Source organism: Mauremys reevesii, linkage group 4 (assembly GCF_016161935.1).
Source record: "Mauremys reevesii isolate NIE-2019 linkage group 4, ASM1616193v1, whole genome shotgun sequence".
Classification (NCBI taxonomy): Eukaryota; Metazoa; Chordata; order Testudines; family Geoemydidae; genus Mauremys; species Mauremys reevesii.
The window spans coordinates 112,964,636-112,978,513 of NC_052626.1; the positions used below are offsets into that span (position 1 = coordinate 112,964,636).

At 46.8% G+C, this 13,878-nt stretch overlaps 1 pseudogene; it reads left to right on the plus strand.

The window, feature by feature from the left end:
- Positions 1 to 7,909: 7,909 nt before the first annotated feature.
- LOC120403973 lies at positions 7,910 to 13,550 on the plus strand (annotated as a pseudogene).
- Positions 13,551 to 13,878: the final 328 nt, after the last annotated feature.

Here is a 13,878-nt window from a genome sequence, read left to right on the forward strand (position 1 = left end):
AGTTGTTGCTGATGGCTGATAACTAGTACAATAAAACTTTACTGCATTTGGGAGATTAGTGTGGAGGACAATCCTGACGTCATGCAGGGAGAAAATAAAGCACTAGACAGATTCCCAAACTATTGGTTCACCTACCACCTTGCAAAAAATGGTTGTGAAGGGCATTGATGGAACATGAAACTCACATACCACCAGTGGTATATGTATCAGGTTTTGAGAACCCCAGACTAGAAGACCCAGGAGTTCCCTTCTAACTTTATCTGCTAGGTAATAGGAGAAAGGATATTAACACCCAGCTTACTTCCAGATTGTGTGGGATGGCTGTCACAAAACCAACGCCGTCTGGTAGGTCATGATACAGCTATATGAACGAGTCTCGGGTGTGGACTGGTGTAAATGGACACAGAGGCTTTTGTGTCTAAGTCACAAATTAGAACGTGGTCCAGGTCAATAGGGAACAAAATGATATACATGTATATTTGATCCATGCAAAATGAGTATGGTGGCCTGTGTTCTGCAGAAGGCCAGACCAGATGATCACAGTGGTACATTCTGGCCTTGAAATCTATGAATTTTTTGACAAAATGCTTAGTCCCTGGGAAATATCAGTTTGTCAAAAGTGAGAACGTACTGGATTTCACAAAAATGTAGTTGATCAGTGACTTGAACCCAGTTCTTCCACATCCCAGTTGCCCACCAGTCTAGTAGTTATTCTACAGCTTGGGGATTTCTCCCAATCTCTCCTGTAGGAACTGTTCCACTTTGTGTATGTTAAATAGTCACTGGCGCAGGGACTTCAACCTGACTCATGCCCGGGACACTGGAACTGTGTGTGTGTGTGTGTGTGTGTGTGTCCAGAGGGGTCCTACCCCCCCTTTTAAAGGTAGGAGGGCCATGGCCCCCCACTTTTTAACATGGGCATAGTTTAGAGGGTAAGGGGGTAGCATTGCCCCCAACAACTGCAAGCCTCGATCTGTCATGAAGTGGTGTCGGCAGAGGCTGCGCTTCACAGCAGAATTAACCTCTTCCCTCCACGGCCCTGCCCCTGGCCAGGCCAGAAGCTGGAGTTGGGTAGTGGTAAGAGTCACCCAGGAAGCCCAGGCCACTGTGGAGAGCCCTGGAACCTCAACCTGCTCTGGGCAGCACGGGCCAGGGGCCGCTCTCAGGCCCCCCACCCAGGGCAGATGGAGGGTCCAACAATGGCCTGGGCTCTCTGGGCGGCTGTTACCACTGCCTGGCTCTAGCTTTTAGCCTGGCCAGGGGCACGGCCCAGGTGCACCAGAGAGCGGCAGCTGGGCAGTGGTAAGAGAGCAGAGGTCGGAGAGCGGCAGCAGCTATGTAGGGGATGCTAAGGAAAATTTTGAGATGGCGGTAGCCCCTGCAAATGCCCCGCAGCACCACATCTGCTCAAGGCTTGCAGTTTGGGGAGCAATGCTGGCCCTGGCCCTCAAAACTTTGCCCATGTTAAAAAGTGGGGGGCATGGCCCCTTGGTCCCCTTGGTTCTGGTGCTGGTGGCCCCCCCCAACTTCTACAGAGGTTCCGGTGCCCCTGACTCACGCACAACACAGGTGAGTGCCTTAGCCCAGGGGTTAAGGAGTCAGTCTCTGCCTCACCTCTTCTGGCCCCATGATTATTTAAATTTATACAAAGTAGAATGAGAGAGAGTGAGAGAAATCACTGCTCCCCCCCCACACACACACAATAACCAAGATATTCACCTGGGCTGTAGGAAATAAGGGTTCAGATCCTTACTCTGGATCAGGCAGAGTGGGACTACAAACTTGCGTGGGTACCCAGACCAGCAGGCTGTTAGCTACCCTGGGGCATGTGTGCCCGCTATCCTTTATTGATGAAAATCCTTGAAAGGTCTCGCTTTTGTTCCAGTGCAGAATGGGAAATTTAGAACTCCTGAAAATTTTCACATGATGGAAAAAGTCCCCCCCCCTGCAAGCTCTAGTTTGGGCCATTAATCATGCACACGGTCTTTCTGCTGTACCTACAGAACTCTTGCTAACTCTATGGCATTGCAGCAGGCACAGCAAGAGACCTACATCCCTAGATATACAAGAGGGCTCCCAAATCTAGCACGGACTACACCCTACTTGTGTATATTTCTCTCCCCTACCTCCTCTAAAGTAATTCATAAAAATATCTCAATTAACAATGTTCTGTGTGTTTTTGTGTGCACCATGGCCTTTTTATTTACTTAGCTCCACTTTGCGTAAGGTGTGTTCCACACCCGCTCCCTGACCTTGCGAAGGCCAGTTCCCTAACACACCACTTCACACACGCTTTGTTTTAGTAATTCTTACTCAAGGTCTTGGATTTCTGTTTGTGCAGCTTTGGACAGAATCGGATGTTGGGCTGGGGAAATCCCTCAATGCCTAGTATTTACTATGTAGCCTTAAGCACTACGATATAGTCAATGATTTACAAGCTTGTTGCACTGAGGCTGTTACTCTGTGTGAATCTCTTCTCTGAGCTAAGGTGGCTCAGGTTTTAATTAGAGCACTCAAGAGGATACAAAAGCTTCTGGGAGCTGCCCAGCAGGATCTCCGGTTCTAGCACTGTGCATTGAACTCCTGGGAGCCCTGGCTTTGGAGCTTGGGGGAGAATGATGGTGGCATAACCCACTCTGAATCCCTCCACCAACCATATTTTCACAGGGCTGTGCCCTACAGTAAATTAGAACCATCTTCTGCTGTCATCACAGTTACAACGTCAGTCACAGCATAGATATTGACCTCATGAGCCTGAAGTGTCACATCCTTGGCCCTGTTATAGCCTTGTCCCTGCAGAGAGCAGTGTGAAATCTCAGCCCCAAGCCTTTAGCATGCTTCTCCATATGTGCTTTCAGTACAGTGGCAGACAGTGTGACATCAGGAGCATTGCCAGCACTGGTTTTGATTTGATGAGTTCCAAAATATTTCCAGAGGTTTCTAAGCATCTGTTTGCCTCAATGGAAATATATTAACCCCTCAGAATTTGGCTAGTTCCACTGTAGAGAAATATTTAACCATTGGGCCAGATCAACAGAATGACTCTGGAGCCCAGTGATTAGGGCATCTACCTGGGAGGTGGGAGACTCTGGGTCCAGTGCCCCTGCTCCAATCACTCTTTCATTATTTATCCACAGTGGAACAACTTCAACAGGAGAGACTGAAAATATCCCATAGCTCAGTGGTTAAAGCACCCTCCTGAGAGGTGGGAGACCCCTCTTCAAATCCTTTCTCCCCCTCTGGCAGAGGGGGAGGAATTGAACTCCCACGTCCCAGATAAGTGTCTTCGCCACTGGGTTAAGTTATAAAGCAGGCACCTCCTCCTCCTGGATTTTGAATGGAACCCAATCCAGTAGGTATGCTCAGAGGCCACCTACTAGATTGGGCCCTGCACATGACTTACGCAGCTGAACACTCTTTCCTCCAGTGCATGAATTAGTCTGGGGCTTAGGTGGGAGATAGGTGGCCAGATGTCTAGAAGGAGGCAGCAGTGTGCATACCCCAGTGTTTAAAACTTGGGCGCGTAGGAAACGTTCACAGCAGAAAGGTATCAAGCGAGTTTAGGCACCTGTATGGTTAGGCGGTAGCCCAGTGGGAGTTTCACAAATTGCACTGGTGCTGCAAATGGGGACTTAAGCACCTAACGCTGGAATTTAGGCACCTAAATTGCTTCGGGGATTGCAGGACCCGAGTCATCAGCTCTCAGTGGATTAATACAGGTAGGGTTAGCTAGAGAGCTAAAGATGTGGAAAATGAGAGCCGGGGGTGGAGGAGTAGCAACCTGCATGGAACTTGGAGGGAGAAGCGCAAGTTGATGGAGGAAAGAGTTGGAAGGAGCACCAGGAAGTCTGACGGTGTGCACGGGACTTGACAAGTAGCTGGAGTTGTAGCATATGTGTAAGACAATTTAGTTTTAGAAATGTGAAGTCCTCGTGTTATTACCTAGGTTGCAGTACATGGTGGCAGCAGACAAGCTAGTGACACCCACAGCAGCTCCTAGAAACAGAACAAATAGACAGCATAGAGTGACTCAGACTACTGGATTTCCAGACAAAAAGTCTTGCACAAGCATGGAAGCAAGAACTGAGTCTAAACACAGTTGACCATGGGGGATAAAGATAAGAACATGTACGTAAAGCTTTTTTACGGTCTCACTGGGGGGTGGAGGGAGTGGGTGACAAGAAGTGAGTGAGACACAGTTGCCAATAATGATGCCCAACATATAAACAGCAAAAGCATTCGAGCATTTGATCCCAGACAAAATTAGTCTATAGAGCACTGATTTTTTAAAACCCAAAACCAAGAAGCAGGAGGAGGAATAGATACTTATATTACTGAGCTAAGAACTCTGGCATCCACATGTAACTTCAGAGACATAAAAGACTGTCTAATTAAAGACAGGGTTGTTTGTAGGACACATGATTTCAATTTACAGGAGAGAGTGTTGAGAGAAATGGCTCTAATCTGAGAGTCAAAGTGGGTGAGATAATCTCTTTTATTAACCCAACTTCTGTTGGTGGAAGAGACAAGCTTTCAAGCTTCACAGAGCTCTTCACAGAGAAGGAAACGAGAATGTCCAAATTAAATACAAGGTAGGACAGACTTAAGTTTAACTACTTGACCAGCTTTAGACAGACAGTTGAAGATGCTCCTGATTTGCCTACATGATATACGTGGAGTAGATGGAACAGCAGTACACTGGCTCTGTTCTTCTCAAACAGGATGCCAGACAGATGGGCAACTGAACCTCTTTCGCCAAGCGCCCTTGCCTGTGGTGTCTCCTATTCTGTTCCCACACCTCCACCTTTTCAACATCTACATAAGACACGATGATGCAGTTATGAGACAAATCTCTTTTGACAATCTCTACGTGTAGTTCTTTAGATGCAGTTGATGTTGCCAAATGTCTTGCAGAATTTGACACATCAGCATCTGCATGAAGAACAGCTGGCTCATATTTAACCCAGGCAAGACCAACGTGATGATTCCTTCTTCCCACCAACACTGTGAATTAACTGAGATGCCTAGCCTCAGTGGAAGTGATGTCTGATCTCTCTTTCAAAGTGGTGCAAAGTCTTGGACTCCTGTTAGAATAGTCATTAAACCTGGACAGACAGGGGGGTGACAATGTCAAGAAATGCATTCTGTCAACATGTAATTGGCTAGACACTTCATAGTGATCCATTGATGGATGATTGTAAATCATTGTACTTGGAGCTGAAGGTGGAACCAATATTGATGCCCCCAGCTCATGAAAAACATAGCTGGGTGCCTCTTTAGTGATGCAGGCCACCAGGAACACACTAGGTCAGTACTCCTTACCTTTGTCCCCTAGTTCATTCCTGTCAATTCAAGGCCTTGGTCCTAATTTCCAAAGCCACCAAATGATCAAGAACTAGCTATAGTAGAGACCACCTCTTCATGCATGACCCACGACGATAGCTGTCCCAATCTGAGACAATGCAGCTAATCAAACCTAGGACAGTGGTTGCACGACTTGGAGAGAAAGCATTCTGTCAAGGGGGTTTATATTTGGTCTAATTTTCCCTTGTAGGTTAGTCGAAGCTAAAGCCTGACTCCAGCAGAGGGTTTTGAACTTTCAAAGAGTGGGGAGCTCATGGGACTTGCAACTCCAGCAATTCATATCTAACGAGAATCCAATTCCAGCACTTCTAGATTTTCAGCAAATAGTTCTTGATGCATTGCTAAGACAAGGTGGGAAAGTGTACAACTTCTACACAAAAAGGAAAAGCAACTGTGAGTTGAAGTTAGTGTCTGATTAGAACTCTTGAAATTGTTTTTTTAATAAACCATAGATCTCCTGCACTCACTTGCTTTACCATATCCTCCTTGTTAGCTCAGGCATGTTCTGCTGTAGTATTGGTGTTCCTATGATCTATGCAGCTCAGACCTGTACTACAACATGAGTCATGTCTTCCCATACTCCTCCACAAACACTCACTTCTTGCTTCCCATTAGGAACCCATTGTCTAGTGCTGAATGTTAATATCATTGTGGTTTAAAAAGAAACACTCTTTCCCTTAAGAATTCAATGCCTTCTTTGGAGGGTGTCTGGTTACTTACAAGTTCTTAGCCCAGCCCTCTTCAAAATTTTGCACTGGGCAGTGACAACTGTTTCAACAGATATCTCAGGGGTCGTCAAAGGCAGTGTGAGAGCATCTGAAATCATGACTCCACTCCTCCAGCACAACACACTAGACCAACAGAAGTACCTGGAGGAAGTTTTAAACCAGAGTCCCCTTATTGTGGACAACACACCTATCTAACCTAAATTAGTTGGCACTCTAAATATTGCATGCAGCCTCCACTATGGAATATTAAAGGCCTCTTCAAGACTCTTACAGGTATCTTTATTATATTTGAATAAGATTATTAGTTTACAGATAAAGCAAAACCCCAACACCCTAGTGTGCATGACATGCTCAAAGGCTTGAAACATCCATATCAAAGCTCCCAGGAGACTAAAGTGATCAGTAACAGGTGCTGACTTTTGGGCAGTGAGTCTTCTGCCTTGCTGGCATGAGAGCTTTCTCCATCACTGGTTCTCTCACAGAATTCTCTGTCCTCTTCAGGTGCAGTGGATCCTTTGAACAGTAAATGCCTGAGCCAGAGCCTATGGGAGTTTTTCCGCTTAGTTCAGTGGGCTTTGGCTCAGGTCTTACATAACCCAAAAGCTCTGTAAAGAGGCCATTTGAAAGGAACTAGAAAGCTCAAGAGCAGCTCTGCAGTAAGGAAGTCAGAAATTAAAGGTGGGGAAAACCTACTGAAGCATCTTTCATCCATTCTCCCCACCCATTGCAGGACTGTTCCCTGCAGTGTTTTAGTTCAGTCTAAGTTAAAATTGCTCCAGCAATAGTAATGGGGATTCCATCATGACACTAGGAGAGACCTGTCCACTGTCTAATAAGAGTAGCTCCTGTGTATAGACACAAGGGAGCTGATTCTTGTACAACTACACTACTACAGAGAAACATGATTTACAAACTGTAATAGATAGGAATTGGTATGCACTAAGTGTAAATGGAAGAAGATTTGAAAATGGAGGAGGATAAATAACTCTATAGATAGAAATCACCACTCTTTTCTAACCTGAACATGTCCCTAATATTATCAAAAGCAGCTTGGTGTTTTGGGAAACCATCTGGCTTTAAAATAAGTGATGCTAATTCTGAAATACTGGCTTGAAGTTTGCCAGACTTGGAAATCATCCCTCCAGCAAACTTCAGGATATGAAAAGACAAGACATTCTGTATGGCAGTTCAGAATTCAAATCACCTGAAAGAGCTGAGTCTGATGTCAAACCATTACTTCAGCAAATCAGAAAAGTCTGGCACACTGGGGGAAATGGGCAACAAGTTGGTCGGGGAGGACAGCCACTGCCAAAACAAACAACTTGGCTTGAATATGCCTTGTTTCAAAATCTTCCTATAATGGCTGGAGCTAGAACTCTAATTGAGATACAGAGCATAGTGTTAGAATTGATATAGAATACGAAGAGTTGTGAGCAGAAGCATCTATTTAAGACTTTAGGCCAGCTGAACTATCTGTTCCAAATATTAGATGGTATTATCAAGCCACATCTTAAAGTGAGAGTGGACTGGAATTGCTCTCATCCAACCAAACACAGGGACCTATATTCTGAGCTGAACCCAGCAGAAGGTAGCTGAAATAGTTGCAGCTCCCTGATCCTAGGTCAGTTCTGTGCCAGCCCTGGTGTAGATTAGAACCACCTAGGGGCAGCTCTGATTTACATTCCCTGGAAATGTCCCCCAGGGCCTATCACCAGCCAGGGATAGTCAAAGCTCAACATGTTCTGGCCACACATCCACAGTGCCCCAACACATGTGTTATGCTGAGTGCTGAAGAGGGAGTAAAATAAGAGCTGAAGATGCCCCCACCCGAGAACAATTTCCAGCATGAGATCCCGCTGATTTCAGTTATCTTTGTGCTTCTAAAGGCAAGAGAATCTGGCCCTAGCTCTCCATTGAACAAAATTATGATAATGGAAGATTAATAATAAATATAAGAACCAGACTCTCATCTGCAGTAGAAATACACAAAGTGATCTTCAGGCGAAAATAAGGCATAGATGGTTGCCTGTTTTTTTTCCCATGCTACTTGCACAGCTTGAGGCAGGGCTAGTTCAGCTGCTTGTGCAAATTAGAGCAGCCTCAAGGTTATTCTAACTTGATGGTACAGTAAACCCCCACTCCTGCCCTTGCAGGCTGCAGCCTTTGGAGGCCTAGCACTCCCCCCGCCCCCGTGGGGGAAGAAGTGGTGGTATAGAGCCCAAGCAGCTCAAATGGGATAGAAGGGGGGGGGGCAAGATTTTAGTTTAAGAAATTCCTCATACACCTTTTGTAGCCATTTATACTAGTGCAAAGTGGGTGTCATATGCCACCTAATCAGAATGCGAATAACTATGCAAGATGCAGGCAATGGTGAATAGGACCAATATGTCCTGCCTTGTGTAGAGAAGCGTTTCCTGTAGCTTAGGATTGCTCTGCCAGCTGGGAAAACTCAAAGTGTCTATTGTTGCACTCTGTCTCCCCAAAGAAAATGTGCTAAGTTGCTGTTTAATTATCAGTACTGCAACCCTGGTGATTATTTAGGAAGAATGAGCAATCACACTGAACAGCTATAAAAAGAAACACTGGAGACTCTAGCAAAAGTGCAAACGTTTCACAAATCAGGGAAGGGAAAAAATCCATAATATATTGCTTTTTATTCATCAAAGTGTGTATTTATCCCCTTCCAGTGAGAGAGAATGCCTGCACAGCTGTCTGGCTCTTCCAGCGGGGTGAGGGGGTCGGATGTTCCTCATCCTCAGTTCTGTTTAGTCTTTGTTACTCTTTCCAAGGTCTCCCCTCTCTGCTGCCAGGGCTTCATTTCGCTCCCTTCTTGGGCTCCAGTGCCCATCAGCCTCTCACATCAAGGTCTCCTTCGTCTTTCTTGCCATCCCACTCTTTGTCGTCCCCCCCCCCATCTCTCTGCTGCAGGTGTCACTTAGCCTCTCCTGTGTCCCAGGTATTGTTTTCCTGTTTTTTTCCCTTCTCAGACCTGGTTCTGGCACAAATGAGCATTCAGAAGCTGTATAGCCACAGGGAGAAAAAGCAAAACCGTAGGCTACGTCTACACTACAGCTTAGGTCAGCATAACTTCTATTGATCAGGGGTGTGAATAAACCTCCTCTCTGAGCGACATAAGTTACACCGACATACGCGCTCGTGTGCACAGCACTGCGTTGGCAGGAGAGCTCTCTCCCGTCAACTCAGAACGTCATCACCAAACGCGCTGCACCATTGCAGCTCCACCACTGCAGTGCTATACATGTAGATGTGCCCTAAATCTCTTGTGAAGGATCAAAGCCACCAACGTACGTTGCCCCAGGGACTTAAACCCATTGTCCATACACTGCAGGAGAGGAGAGCCCAACCATGGCTCAGGGCCAGGGAGAAGCTCACTGCAAAAAGATTGGTGCATCCTGAAGACAATAGGCTAACACTGGAATCTTGCACTGAGTGAAAAGGGTGCAGTGGGAGGTGGTGGCAGAGGGACAGATTCATGGCAACTGGTGCTAAATTACCAAGAATAAAAGCAGGTGGTCCACAGGGCTCCAGGGCTTTTACCTTGCTAAGGATGCCAGAAAACAGCCAGCCATTCTTCCCAGCCACAGTTGCCAGTTTTGGTTGGGCATGTTCCTGGAGGTTTCATCACAGGACACTCTTTAATTAAAGATTAAGCTTTAATTCCTGGAGACTCCAGGATAATCCTGGAGGGTTGGCTACCCTATTGCCAGCCCTCAGTCTCATGCAACAGGGTTAGCATGTATTTTGCAGTCCCCTTTTCTGCAGGTCGGGTAGAGGCAGCCATGGTGAGGAGGGGAGCCAGTCTGGAAAGATTGAACTGAATATGAGACACTCTCATTTATGGTGCTCTTGCTTTTAATGCCATTCTCCCTGCATATTTAGCTCCACTTCTTGCTGAATTTTGCAAGTTAGGTCCCCTACCATGGTTACGTTCACTGCATACACACCACAAAGTTAGTTAACGTATAAATTATCTTGCTGGAAGATTGCAACATAATACTACATCAATTCATAGAATTCAGAATGATAACACATAAAAGCCTAAAAACCACAGAGAGAGAAAGCATGCTGCTCCCTATACAGAGAAGCACAGCTCACCTCATTTTACTCTAGGAAGCCAACTGCAGATTGACTGCTGCTAGGCCCAGATCCCACACTTCCCTACAGAGCCTTCTGTCTGCAAGCAGGATCAGGAAAACCCCCTGACATTTCAAATTAAACTTAGGATTTTAAACACAGTTTTCCATACACCATAGTCACAAGCCAAGGTGATCATTTAGTTGGTTCCTAACATTTTGAATTCACAGCTGGGTTCCTTTGCTTGGGTGGGATGTGTTCTGGGGCATCTTCAGCAATTGTTCTGTGGAAGGACCTGCAGTGGGGCCAGCCAGCAGAACAGAGGCACTCACAGAGATGTCAATTTCTTCCTGCAGACACTCAGATTTGCTAGTTATGTGGTGAAATCCCAGACATCTTCCACAGGGGAGTACAGCATGGACCCCTGATGGAACAATAAGCATAAAGTCTGAGTTTCCTCTTTTCTCCGAGTAGGGGGGCATGGAACCATCCGTTTTGGCAACAAACCCAAACTCCTCAGCCAAAAGCTTGAGCTGATCCTGATCTCTTGCGGAGAACTGAACCTGCTTGGCAGTGGTTTTTATTTGTGTGTCCTTGGTCTCTTCCAGGTTTAATCAAAACAGAAGTGATGAAATGCTGGGAGAAATGCCAGGCTTGAGATACATGAATGCCACATCCAAACAAAATACTGGAACCCTTGTCTTTGAGCTAGAGCCTCATTCAGACGGCAGGGCTGGGAAGATGATCTGAAAGGAACCTGAAACACTTTCACTGATAAGGAAACTGAGGCACAGAGTTGCAGCCCAGCTTTTCAGAAATTGCCACTCATGTGAGTGCCCTAAAAATTAGAGGCTTTTTGAAAACAGAGGCTAAGTGACCTGCCTACATTGACACAGGAAGTCTGGCAGAGCGGGGATTGTCAAAGGTGCCTAAGGGAGTTGAATTCAATGGGAGTTGGGTACTTAATTCCTTAGGCACTTAGATAATCCCAGCCCTTAAATACTGACCCAGACCCACAAGGCCATGCTCCCTCCAACCCTTTCTGCTAAGGGCAATTCATGACTAATGGGAGAAACTTGACAAATGTCCAGTGTGACAGGTCCCCCATCCTCTTTAACATGGATTGTGGGTGGTTCCCATATTAGCTCAGAGGTTCTGGTGAGCAGAAAGCATTAAAGGTAGATGACTAAGCTCGAGCACTGGGGCTCATGGTGGCAGCTGCCAGCAGGTTCCCTGTGAGAAAATAGGCCACATTCTACTGAGCTGAAGTAGCAAGTAGTTATCTCAAGGCAGTTACAAAGCTGCAGCTGAGGCTGTTTGAACAGGGGTTTCTGTGTCATAGTGAGAACTCATCGCAAAGTTCAAGTTGCACTTGTACGTTCAGCAGCCCTCGGGTGATTTCTACAACATTCCTGTGGTGGGTCAGAGTCTAAGGGCTGCCTCTCATAAAAAGGGAATTTACACATACTCAGCTGACTACACGTTGCCCTTTGGACTGACACATCAACAGCATGGGCTCAGCTCCCTTTCCCATTTCCTCTTTGGTTTTTTGGTCAGTGCAAACTGGAAACAGAGACCACAACTCAGAGCTGCTACCATGAACTTTGGCTGCAGCGTGAAATGTTTGCTCTGGCCAATCAGGAAGTATTATCTAATCGCTAAAATAAACAACTTGCCTGCTTAAACTGAATGACCCGATAGCTAAGATAAAAGTCACTCTGCAGATACCTACCCCATATTGGTGGTGTCTGATGTTTCCTAGGGGTGATACATTTCCTCACCCAAGGAAAATACTTGAGCAGTTGAGCTATTGAAATGCCCTTTTGCTTGCAGACAGAAACAGGGTTGAGGCCCCGATTCAGCAAAGCACCTAAACTTGTGCCTAAATCGCACTGACTTCAGTAGGACTTAAAATGCTTTGTTCATTTGGGGCCATATAATCAGCCCCTTGGAAAACACAAGGAGTTCCAAAGCCCAGTTATGTTTGCTTTTAGGTTCAGTAACAACGCATAGAAGGCCTTTCTCTCACTGCAGTTAACTTGCGTTATGTATGCTCAAGTTACTCCTCTCAAATTAACCTAGCTTGCCTGAGAGCAGCCACAGAGAAATAATACTTGAGCTGTTGTCTTTCAGGGCTGATCTACACTGAAAAGTTACATTGGCATAGCTACATCACTCCATACCCCTGAGTTACGTCAACCTAACCCCTGGTGTAGGCAGGTCAATGGAATTTTTCTGCAACCTAGCAGGGAGGTGGATTACTTACAGCGATGGGCGAGCCCTTCCTGGCACTGTAGTAAGTGTCTACATTGAAGTGCTGCAGCATTGTAGCTGTGCCACTGTAGTGCTTTTAAATGTAAACAGAGCCTTACACTGAGGTGCTATACTCTCTTATGTGGTGCTAAGGCTTCTAGAGGTGTGTCCCGTGGTTCTTAGGCCTGGTCTACACTTAAAACTTAGGTAGACCTAGCTCTGTCGTTCAGGGCTGTGAACAGCATCAGGCCCTGTGCAACACAGTTAGGTCGACCTAACCCCCACTCTAGACACAGCTAGATGGACCAATTTTTTTTCATTGACCTCACTGCTGCCTCTCGAAGGAGTCGATTTACTACAGCAACAGAAAAAACCCCTTCGTCACTGTAGCAAATGTCTTCATTGCAGTGGAGTTGCAGCAGTGTCACGGTCGTGCTTGTAATGTAGAAATACCATCAGTGCTGCAGTAAGCTGAGTTGCTCTGTGAATTCTTTCCCAGGGAATTGGGAGAGAGCGTATCTGTTCTTTCTGGGCACACGGCTGGAGGGAGACTGGGAAGGCACTGGAGCACTAGCAGCACTCAAGTGGAGCTAGCCTGCCTCCATCACTGGTGGCGCTGGCGGGGATCGTGCTGCTCCTGGCAGCGGCAGCGGCACTGGGCGGGGCCAGAGGTGAGACATGCCCGGAGCCCACCATCATCCCGTCCTATTACACCACAGACGACGCCGTCATCTCCTTGGAGAGCATCTTTGTGGTGGAGATCACGCTCACCTGCCGCGACGGGGCGCAGAATGTCACCCTGTATGCTGACGTCAACGGAAAACAGTTCCCCATCACTCGGGGGCAGGACGTGGGGCGCTACCAGGTCTCATAGAGCATGGAGCACAGGGCCACCCAGTCGGGCACCTACAAAGTGAAGTTCTTCAATGAGGAGTCGTACAGTGCCCTGCGCAAGGCCCAATGCAACAACGAGGATGTATTGGTGATCCGAGCCCTGTTCACAGCGTGGATCACCAGGGCACCTGGGTCTCCACGGAGGTGCTGGCTGCCGCCATCGGGCTCCTTGTCTACTATCTGGCCCTGAGTGCCAAGGGGAGCATCCAGGCCTGAGGGGGGAGCCGGGGTCCCCCCAGTGGGGCCAAACGCTGCCCCTCTGTGTGTCCCCTGCTGGACCCCAATAAACACAGCAGCGTGGTTGCGTTAGTAGTTGACAAATTGTGCTAACTTAAGCTTTAGCCCATTCCCCTCTGTTGGGCCAGCCAACTCAAGTGAAAAGCACTCCTGCCCTTGAGTTAAGGGTTTCTGTGTGTGGTTGGGACTCAAGTCTGGGTTTGATATTCCTAAGGTAAAAAACATGCAGAAAAAAAAAATCACTCTCACCAGGGAGGGGAAGGGGAAGCTTTTTTGAGGCCACTGAAAAATAGCATAAAAGGCACTC